Source organism: Lycorma delicatula, chromosome 8 (genome assembly GCF_047948215.1).
Source record: "Lycorma delicatula isolate Av1 chromosome 8, ASM4794821v1, whole genome shotgun sequence".
NCBI lineage: Eukaryota > Metazoa > Arthropoda > Insecta > Hemiptera > Fulgoridae > Lycorma > Lycorma delicatula.
Window position 1 is genome coordinate 136,139,386 of NC_134462.1, and position 11,877 is coordinate 136,151,262.

The window sequence follows — 11,877 nt, forward strand, 5'->3', positions numbered from 1 at the left end:
GAAAAATTTCAGTCTTCAGGTTTCAACGGAAATATCCATTTTGACTGGTTTCGGCGTGACGTCTGTACATACGTACATATGTATGTATGTATCTAACATAACAAAAAACAATTAGCCATAGCATGTTGAAATTTCAAATTTGGGACTGTTGTAACAGCTAGTCGTGCACCTCCCCTTTTGATTGCAATCGACTGAACCAAAAGTGTCCAAAAAAGCTCAAAACCCAGTTAAATTTGGATTTTGGACTTATTCTTAACTGCAGTAATAAACCCACATTGAGAGCTTTTCAACGATATATCATAAGTGGTACTTATTTTCAGTGGTCAGAGTTATAGCCAAATGAAATTTTAATTAATGAAACATTTGGATCTTATAAGGGGAAGGCACATTGGTTCAAATCAGACTTCATATCCCTTTTTTTTTAATTGAAATATATTGATTTATTAATAATTATTAACCTCCGATTGTAAAAATAAAATTACAATAAATAATAATTCAATAATAACAACAAAAAAGACATGAAAAAATATCAGAAGTTATTAATGAAATAAAATTTTATGTACTTTTCATTTTAAAGAAATGTATATATGTAATTTAATAGGTGTACAAGGAAGTGATGTGGTGTCCACGTCAGATTTTTTCAGCATAAAAGACCCAAATCTCAGGAACTGCTTGAGCTACAGATCTAAAATTTGAAGTCTTTTAACTGAATAACATCAGCATTTGGTACAAATATTATCAACAGTGCTTTAAGTAGAAAAATTATTTTGAAATGTCTTTTATCAAAATTTTGGTTAGAAAATGGATTAAAAGAAAACTATATAATAATTACATGACCATCAATCAAAAAGTAATTTGTACCGCACCTTCAGCTAATTTTGATTTTTAACTGGTAATAATTCCAGCATTGTAATTGAAGTAGTTTCTGAGATAATGGTCTTGAAAATAGTCAGTTTAACATGGGTAAGACAGAATCTTTGAACTTGGAACTCCTCTAAATGCACTTTGCTACCATAGTGTAAGTTATCTTAGCTTTTCTGTACTATGAAAAGCTCAAAAACCTTCTCTGTCAATGTTCTCTGCATACTTCATGGTGTCTACTACAGACTCAAGCAATTTATGACGTTTCTTTATTACTAATGTTCAGTTTTGTAGAGCAGGACTGTAAAGTTTTCTTACTCCTCTGTCAGTGAGTTTTTGTTTTTAACCACATTTTTCAATCTGGTTCTGCTGGAAAATGTGTCTTAAGTCAATTCCCAAATTTTTTTTAATATTTATTATTTTTGCAATTTATTTAGTAAAAATTTTATTCAGCACAAACTACTGCTACTTCTGTTCATCTTTTTCATCACAAGTTCACTTTTTCCATAGAAATTCACAGCAACATTATAAAGTATCATTCTCTTCAATTATGTAGAGAATTTATTACAAATATTCTACTAATAAAATCAAAAACCAAAAGATTGAAAAAAAAATTCTTTAAATTAGTAAATAAAACCTGAATTAGACAAAAGGATAGTCTAAAGATCAATCAAAAATCGATTACAGTACTGCCAAAAAAATGAAATAACATCATTACAACACGAAATATTTATTTAAAAGAAATCAAATTATTGAAAACTAAAAATATTTACACAAAAATGTTAACTGTCTTTGGAGGAAATCATTTTTTTTTTTAATTTGAGTCTAGCAATTTGGCTAGTCTATGCAATTTACAGGAATTTCCTAATCTATATAGCTTGAAGACATCTTTAATAAAATAAACGTCTACTACTACCTCTGCAAATTACAGGAATTGAATAAATATTTTCTTTAGGATTGTATTACTCATAAAAACATAAACATTTTATCTGCATGTAATATACAGGTTAGTATGACCAACCTTAATTTTAATTAGCATTTTTACAAGTTCTCTGGCATTGTTTCTAAAGTTTTTGAGTCTACTAGTGTAATCTTTATCACAGTACCAGGCTTTCATTAATTCTCATTTGACATGTGATTCTCATCTGAGTTTTTCTTTCTAGATTGATCTTAAATTTTCTATTTAATTTATACCAGTGGTTCTGGCTTCAAAACCTTTGTTTCTTTTTATGATGAATTGCTGCAAAGTGCTAAATATTTTTGATTAAAGATTCATTATCTGTACCATCATTCAACACTTTTAGATTTAAATACAATTTTTATTATTTACTATTCTTCAACTGGAAAAACTTATCAGGTTCAATTCTTCCAGGCAGAAGATCTTTTCCTTCATGCATACAAAATTCAACTGAAGATCTGCTTCATCTCAATGGTAGAGGCCATCAACAATTAACAGTTGGGTATTGTAACATAAGGAAATGATGAATTTCAGCAGAAAATAATCTTTTGTAAGTGAACAAAACTGTTGAATTTGGAGCAGTAAAACCCCAAGGGTACTACATACACATTCCATGAAACCACAAAAAAAAAATGGCCAATTTGGGTTGGAGTGACTGGTACCTATTTCTTTGAGAATGATACTGGTGTTACTATTGTGGTGAATGCTGTTCACTATTGCGTGATGCTCAAAAATTTATGTTGCCAGTATTGGAAGATATGAACCTGGAAGATACAAGGCTATAACAGGATGATGGAACCTGCCACACAGCACTTAAAACCATCCAGTTATTGCAGACCAAATTTCCAAATAGTGTAATCTCTCGTTTTAAAGATCAGAACTTTCCAACAAGTTCTAATACCTTTAAGTGGCAAGTCCTCTGGGATTTAACACCTCGATTACTTTTTGTGGAATTATTTGAAGAGTAATATGTATAAGTCCAATAACCCACAAACACTGCTAGAAATGAAGAATGAAATTCATTATTGCACTAAAGAATCTGACTAGCAGATTGCTCTTGAAAACTATTCAACGAGTGAGTACCTGCCAACGAAGCCATGGCGGTCATTTGGCTGACATATTATTCCATATTTACCCTGCATTGTACTTTACAATACAATAAAAATATGAAATATTTTTGACAAAAGTGATTTTTTCTTAGTTAAAACACTGATTCTTATTGAGACAACTTTATATCTGTGTTTCATTTTAGCTTTCAATAATTGTTTTAAGAATTACACAATTCTAAAATAAATCTGTATGATGAGACATACATTTTACCTCTGCGATTCCATTAATTTGTATTAGTAAATGTAAGAGAAATACACTTAAATCATAGTAACATGGTTTAAGTACATAAATTTATATGAACACAAAATTTATGTGGAATACAAATGTAGGTAATATGTGAAACAATATTTATAAACAAAATATAACTTTTAATCAATAATAAGATTAAATGTCATTTTTCAAACAGTCATCTACATATTTAAAAAAAAAAATTTTTATATCAAATAATGACTAAAATCAGTCTTTCACACATCAAAGTAACAACAGGTATTACCTAAATTACAGTTACCAAATGATACGAGTGAATTTACATAGCATTGAAGTATCCAAACCTGACCAGGATTCTAACCTAGAATCTTCCAGATGAAAGGTACTAATAATCTGATTTTATAATGCGATTAAATATAAATAACTGTAAAAATGATAAAAGTTAACATTTTACCTCTTAATTAAAAATAAAATTATAGAATTTATTTAGAAAAGAGATAGTGCTGAATAATTAACAAAAAAGATCTAGAAAATAATCATCACTTTCGACAAGATGCCTTCATGTAAAGAAATCTGCCAATAAGCCAATTTTTACTTTGTAATTTATCTTATAACAAAATATAACAAATTCCTCTAGCTGAACTATCATGGGGGATTTTCATCACAGTGATTAGTAACCCATATACAATTTAACAACAACTTTTCCTGAACAAAGTTTATTCTATTATAACCACATCAGTTCTAATCCATGTTGCCTGACAAGGGTGGGGAAAGAAATACAAGTATGTTTACAAGTATTCTTGCTAAATATATTTACTTTCTCTCACTTCCTAAAAACATTAGTTACATTTAATCGTTATTTGAAGTGTATGGTGATGTTTGATTTTTGCACTAATGCTTCTCCATACTTTATAACATTACATTATTAATTAAGATAAATTTATTTTTGTTTTAAAATCTGCACTGTTTTGTACAGACTATTATTATTATTTTAAACTTTAATTAATTTTGATTCTTACTTGAATTTAAAATGTCTTCTCTAAAAAGTAATAAAGCAATTCATTCTGAAGGTAGTGAAATACAAGAGGTTATCTCTAAAGTAAACACGGTTTCATTGTAAAAAAATTTATTCTGAAAACTTTATAAATATTTTTTATTTCTCTTAAACTACATACCTCCTCATACTACTTCTCTAATAGCCACATGAATTAAGATATTTATCATAGCAATATACCAGCTTCAATATACCCTTGTGTTCTTCTGCCACCTGTCCATTTAGCCACTGATTAACAGCATTTTTAAGTTCATGTCACCCGCAAACGGCTTATCACTCAAAAATTCTTACGACTACCCTAACAAATGGTAATCAAAAGGAGCTAAGTTTGGACTATAGGGTGGTGATCGTAAATTTCCCATCCAAATGTTCTCAGTAAATCATGTCGGACCCACATGTGGATGTGCATTATAGTGCAGCAGGACGACACTGTCAGTTAGCTGCCCACGTCGCTGATTTTGAATGGCACGCCATTATTTAAATCAGAATTTTGCAGTAGGCTTCTACATTTATAGTTGTTCCATGAGGTATGAAATCAGTCAGCAGTATACCAAAACACCGATCTCAAAACACTGTGGCCATCAGTTTGCATCCAAACAGCTGTGGCTTGACTTTTGTCGGTCTGGTTGGTGATTGAAAATGACGCCATTCACCTGACTGCAGTTTTCTCTCTGACATGTAATATGAAATCCCTGTTTTATCACCAGTAACAATTGAATTAAGGAACTCATCACCTTTTTCTGTGCAGCGCATCAAAAATTCCAATGCAGATCCCATTTGGATTTTTTTGTGGTGTTCTGTTAAGACATACAGCACCCGACGTGCACACAGCTTTCTGAAGCCTAAATGTTTGTGAACAATGTGAATGATAACAGCTGCTGAAACATCAGGAAAAAGGAGGGCCGGGTTGGAAATCGTTGAGCGATGATCTTTTATGATTCCATCATTGACGTGTTTCAACACGTCCTCACTGATTATCAACGGCCTCCTTGAACATTCTTCATCATGTAAATTAATTCTGTTATTTCTAAACCTTTCATACTATTTTAACGTTTTGATGGTTTATAAAACATATGACTCCACTTATTTCACAATCGGTGGCAACATCAATTTTCCTATTCATTTTATAACATAATAACTCACACATAATCAAAGATACTACAACGCAACAACTTACAGAAAACAATGTAGTGTGTTCATTAGTAGTGTGGCCATGAATGACACAGGTTCACCAACCTTAAGGAGAGAAATTTTCCAGCAGTCTTTACTTTAGAGATATCTCTCGTAATTGTACCAGTTGTTAAAAAGCATGATAAAGAATCAAGATTAAGAGCATATGCACATCTTGTTAAATGAGCTACAGAAAGACCAGCACATAATTTTGGCTTTTCTATATCAATAGTTTGAGGATCTTCAGAAAAATAAAAAGCATTTTGAGACTTGCCTCAACCAATGTTTAAATATTCCAGAGATAGTCAGGAAAACAAGACCATATCACAATGAAGTGAAAATGGTCAAATTTGACATATGTTTAATTAGGACAATTCTTAGTTTTTACACAGCTCCAAAATAAAATCCTTATCATGAGAGATACTTATCACGGCAAAACCTTTACAAATCGTGAACAAAATAGATTTTCCAGGGAGTAACATTTTATTAAGAAAATAATTTAAAAAAATTAAAAAAAAACTGTATAAAAGAAAAATCTGAATTATTATTTGGCAGCATACATGCCTAACAACGGCAAATATGTTTAATTTAAAAAAAATAGAAAAATAGTGTACTTCGGCAAAACATTGGAACATAATAACTGAATGTTGTAAAGGCTGCCAAAATGATAACTGTAGTGTTCATGTTATGTGAACAGAATGAAACGGTTAATAATCTGTACATTGGAAGCAGAAACAGGTTCATACCAAGTGCCAAAATTATTTTTGAAACCAGTTATCTTCTGGAGTCAAAACTAAAGAAAATTTGCCAACTCAGTTATCATGCTTAACATTTCTTATTACATTTTGACAAGATAGCTTCTAAATATGTAGTAAAAGAAGAATGAGAAAATATGTTTTCAGAAACGGCAGTATGAGCATGGACAGAATGCACAAATAACAGCTTTAATGTTCCATAGAAGTACATAAACCAAAAGACAAGACGATTAAAATTTAATCCATTTAAAAGGTTCTAGAAAATCATGTAATAAAAGCAGCAGATGACTTACTGATATAAAGAAGGAATTAAATAAACATAGGGAATTAATAGATAAAGAATTGTGTAGACATTATTCGCATTATGAGAGTGCAGCTAATGGTTGTGAGAGTGAACACCCCAGAACAGATTCACCATTAGCCCAACTATTTAACTGAGGTAAGAAAAATAATGTGATCAGTCTTTTCTGTAAATATTTTGTTATTTCTGTTTTACACAATTGTTTGTTTATTATTTTCTCTTTACAGCCATTACATATGCCCTGCAAATCTAACTTCCCTAAATTCAGAAAATTAGTAATAGTATTAAAAATAAACAATACATAAACTGATGGAGAGGTAAGCAATGGATAATTCAAGTTTATATTTCCAAACATAAACGAACGATTTACAAATTTAAACTTAGGAATGTTTTTGTTTTGCTGTTACTATACCGTAATTGAAAAGAAAAAAAAACAAGAAATGAATGAAATATATTGGGGCAAAACATAATTATGCTAACAAAAAGGTTCATTGCTTCCAAGAACTTAAAGAGTATGATAAGCAAAGTTTGATGCCTAGGATGAGAACTACCGAAGGATATAAATCAAGGAAAATACCAATATAGAATATCCTACATCTACCCTCAAGAACAGATATGAAGTGTATAGATTTCAGTTAGATTATACGATTCTGTATAATCTAATAATATAATATGGACAGAGAATATTTTCTTTTGCAACACTTGGGATTGATTTCCTTGGCTCTTTGTTAGTAGGAAAAGTGGTTTATTACAGCAGATATATATAGGGCCAATCACTGAAAAATATGTTCCTGAGACTCCTGAAGTATATAAATATACAAACATCAATTATCCAATATATGATCTCAAAACAAACAATGCATACAATTAACTCACTTTTTTATAACAATAACAACATGGTGAAAATAATAACAAAACTAAATCGATCATCAAATAAATAATTTATTAAAATAAATGAATCCTTAACTTCAGTAACAATTTAAATAGGGTATATGCAAAACACAAAATAAACAACCATTTTGAATACTTCTCTTTATATAAACTAATGAATATGAGTAAATAACAGTTACAGTACCATTTGTTGTAAATAAACTACTAAATTTTAAATAGCTCGATTCTAATAATTGCAACCGCACCAAAAATATGAAAACAAATTTATAGAACAAGAAAATATGAATGCCAGTTTTATTATATTATAGGAGATATGTATGAAAGTAATAATTTTAAAGGCAGCAATACACAACACTCGCTTACAATTCAGTTACTTACTGTGTGTTTGATGTACTTCCTTCACACTGAGAATTTGGCCTCCCTGATGACAGGTTAGGGACGACAAAATTTACAGCGATGTTACATAACCTATACCAAACAATACGACATAAAGCAACTACACGGAAAAAAACTTTCCGTTTGCCAACAAATAAGACATATACAAGAAGAACCAGATTAACAAATAACAAAATTAAAAATGATACAACATTTCTAGGTAAGGATCTTCAACTAAGAGCTTCCCTAATCATTTACATGTAGCACAGGTATACCAACAAATTCATATATCTTGCTTCAAATCACGATTTGAAAGAGTTCCAAAATACATTTGACAGCAAAATTTCATTTGTTGTTTGTTACGATAATGTTAATACTTGAATCTTACAGTATCTTGGATGCTGATTACAAATATTTAACTAGTTTCTTTCTATCTGACATAATTGTTTTTTTGTTATAAGAAGAACGTCTTGTGACTGTATTGTAACAATATTACACAAGGAATTTCTATGTGCTAACATCTGCATCTTTTGGACTTTCTGGTGTAGTTTGCTGTAGGTGCATTTGGTTTTTTGGCATTTCTCCCGCCACCACACCTTTCAGTCACCCTAAACTATAAGACCTATTGTCTGTGCCACAAACGGCAACTGAGCCTCGAACAGTTTAGCGACCAATAATCCTAACACAGCTCTTAGAGCTTACCTAACAGCGTGAGCGGACTAAGCGTGGTGCCACACACCATCGGCTTGCGTGTCCCAACCGCTCACTTGTTTGCTCAGCAGCGCAGAGCTACTATTAATGCTCTGCGCTGGGCACTCCTTAAATTCTGAACAAGTGCTCTATTCATATCTAACCTGTGCACCCAAACAGACGCCGCTTAAGAAGTCATGCTTTCGAAGACACCTCGGTACTCCATGTACAAATGACGACCCGACAGCCCGTAATTCTTCTGAGCAATCCTCCTAAGCTTGTGCATCACAGAGACGGCGTCCGCCGCTACTTGCCTAATGTGGTTGCTAAACAGCAACTTTTCATCAAACAAAACACCTAGGTAGTTATGAACTCTAATTTGGCTGATGACACAGCCTTTATACTTAATGTGGGGGTTACGACTGCACGATAATTTGTCTGCACCCTTGAGAAGCATAAACTTCGTCTTGGGCACAGAAATCTTTAAATTGTGTATGTCCATCCAGCCCTTCGCGGTTGACAAAGCCGCCTGCGCTCGGTCTTCTAGCTGTGGTCGTAAATTACCGACCGAAACTAATTATTATATTTCGAAATATAATATATAACTCAGGTTCAACCTGAGCTGTGTTAAACCTGTTACTTAAACAAAAAGGGTGCTTATTTATATACATATATTAAATCGGCATCTGTTTTCGATGAAACACATTTACCACCCATCGAAGCGTTTTATAACGATTTAAAGGGAAAAAATCTCTGAATCGGATTATAAACACGCGGAAAAGGTTTGGAATCATTTTAAAATTAACACGCTCGGTGAATACCACTATTTTTATATGAAATTGGACATCATGCTGTTGGCTGATGTATTTGAGAGTTTTCATAAAAAAAAATGATGGAAATAAACAATTTATATCCTTGTTATTATATATCTGCTGCCCATTTATCATGGTTTGCCGCCCTCAAGGCTACGAAAGTGCAATTAGAACTCGTTACAGATGCCGATACGTATTTTTTTTTTTGAAAAAGGTATTCGGGTGGAGTATCGATGATTCCCTATCTTTATTCTGTGGCAAACGATCCCATTCACGATAAAATTTATGATAAAAATAAACCAACAAAATTAATTAAATAGTATGATATTAGATTTCTTTACGGTCGATGTATGATGGAACCATTCATTACCTGTAGACGTATTCAGATGGTGTGACGTAAACAAAATTGAATATTTGCTAACAACCTAAACGATCTGAAAGATGATGCAGAGACGGATTATATTTTAAAAGTTGATCTATCATATCCTAAACACCTACACAAATCGCATAGAGACTAACTACTCGCGCCAGAGAAAAAATCCATTTCCAATAGTATGATTTCTCAGTTTCTTAACGGTGAAAAACGTGTAGCGTGTAAAAAATTACTTTGTACTTTGGAAGATAAAACACAAATACGTTCTACGTTACAGAACGTTAAAATTGTATCTTTAACAGTGTTTGGTGTTGTTGAAAATGCATAGAGCCGTTTGTTTTAATCAAAACCCATGGCTGAAAGATTATGTTAAGAAAAATTTCAATGCGTGGTGTCGTACAAAAGACGAGAAAGAAAAACGTTAACTATTAATCAACAGTGGACATGGATAAACCATTAAAAATGTAAGAAAACAAATCGATATGCGTTTGATCAATGATAAATCAAAATTTAAAAAATTAAACGGAAATCCAAGAATAAAACATCATTATAAGGAAAGGATGTGGTTGGAATATCAATGTTGAAGAAAAATATATACTTAAAACAAACCCTTATATGTGGGTTTAACAGTAACAGATTTGGCAAAATTAATCATGTACAATTATCATTACAATCATTTTTTACCTAGGTACGGTCATGACATACAGACTCGTTATTGTACTAAATTATACCCAAAGATGAAGATTTTGACCAATCCCCTGGGTGGATGATATGAAAGTTTGGATTGAAAAAGTTGGAAATGTTTACGCATAGAGTAAATAAGATATAGGTCGTTTAAAAGATAATATGAAGGGGGGATCAATCTATGAATTTTTCGGGTTAAGAGCTAAAATATATTACTTACTTTGGGGAAGAAATGAATATAGTTTACAACAAAAAAAGACAGCCAAGCGAATTAAAAACGGTTCTCGTATATTTGATAAAGATCATAATTTGATCACGTTTTTCCGTGCGATAATCGATTCACCATTTTTTGTGTTTGTAAAGTCCATTTCCTCAATTCTATATTTCCAATTGCCCTTCATTTTATTAATATTTTTAATGTTATTACTATAATTTAAACTATTCAATTTCTCGAAAATATCACACATTTTTATAGATCTATAAAAAAAAGTAACATGTAAAATCAACATTTTATCGTAAAAAATTATATTTTTATTTACAGATTTAGAAATGAGTTTAATCGATGCATGTTACGAACAAATAAAAGACAACTATTCGTACGATGAAAAATGTTTGGGGATTTTAAACTAATTACAGATACAAATACAGGTTTTTTTTTAACGCGACAAAGTTATGTCAAAATGGTGGGAAAAGATTTAGAAATTGGGTACAAAATAAAGAATCAAAAAAATTAGTTGAAGTCTATAATAATAAAGCCGAAGCTGAAATCCCAGCCTCGGTTTTTTACAATGTTAAAGGTAACAATAAAATGAAACAACTAAAATCATTACCGGTACGTTTGTTTATAAGAAATGACTACTTAATACCGCTTCATGGTTATCAAAAAGAATTTTACGATAAATGCTATGATATAATAGAGGATTATTTCATCACAGATTTTAAGGTTTATGAAAATGATAATGTTGAGTTACAAACGAAATTAATAGAACTTGAAAATATTGCGGAAACATTACGAATAGAAAACAATCAACTTGTACATGAAAATTCAAATCATATATTTGAAAACAGTCAGTTAAACTATGGCTATTAACCATCAGACTTAAAACTATGGCTGTTCCATTTACACATGATAATGAAGATAAATGTCTTGTAATTATAGATAAAAAGCAACTGTGATCCATATAAATGTTATGCTATCCGCGTTACATACGAGGTATGTGAGAAAAATAATGAGATTGGTAACACTGTGCTAGACCGGTTTGTTCATCCCTTCCACATGCTCAGTACATTGGCTGAACTCCGTTCAGCCAATGATATGATTTTTGACAGTGCCGTCAGTGAAGTTGTGTGTTACGAAGATGGAGCATCAGAATTTAGAGCAACGTTGTGCATTCAAGTTTTGTGTTAAACTTGGGGAATCCGCAAATGTGACCTTTGAAAAGTTGAAACAGGCCTATGGGGATCATTGCTTATCAAGAGCACAAGTTTTCCGCTGGCACAGATAATTTTTGGAAGGCCGAGAACACGTTGAAGACCAACCTCGCTCAGGGAGACCTTCAACTTCAAAATCTGACGAAAACGTTGAGCATGTGAGGGTTCTTGTGAGATCAGACCGTCGTCTAGGATGATGAGTGAA

The 11,877-nt window shown here is 31.7% G+C and overlaps 1 protein-coding gene across 2 annotated transcripts in view; it reads right to left on the bottom strand.

The window, feature by feature from the left end:
• LOC142329301 (exonuclease mut-7 homolog) overlaps window positions 1-7,936 on the bottom strand; it is an 81,484-nt gene extending 73,548 nt beyond the window's left edge. For both annotated transcript variants that reach the window (XM_075373754.1, XM_075373755.1), the window contains exon 1: window positions 7,686-7,936. The gene's annotated coding sequence lies outside the window, so the exon portion shown is untranslated. The remainder of the gene's footprint in view (window positions 1-7,685) is intronic.
• Window positions 7,937-11,877: the final 3,941 nt, after the last annotated feature.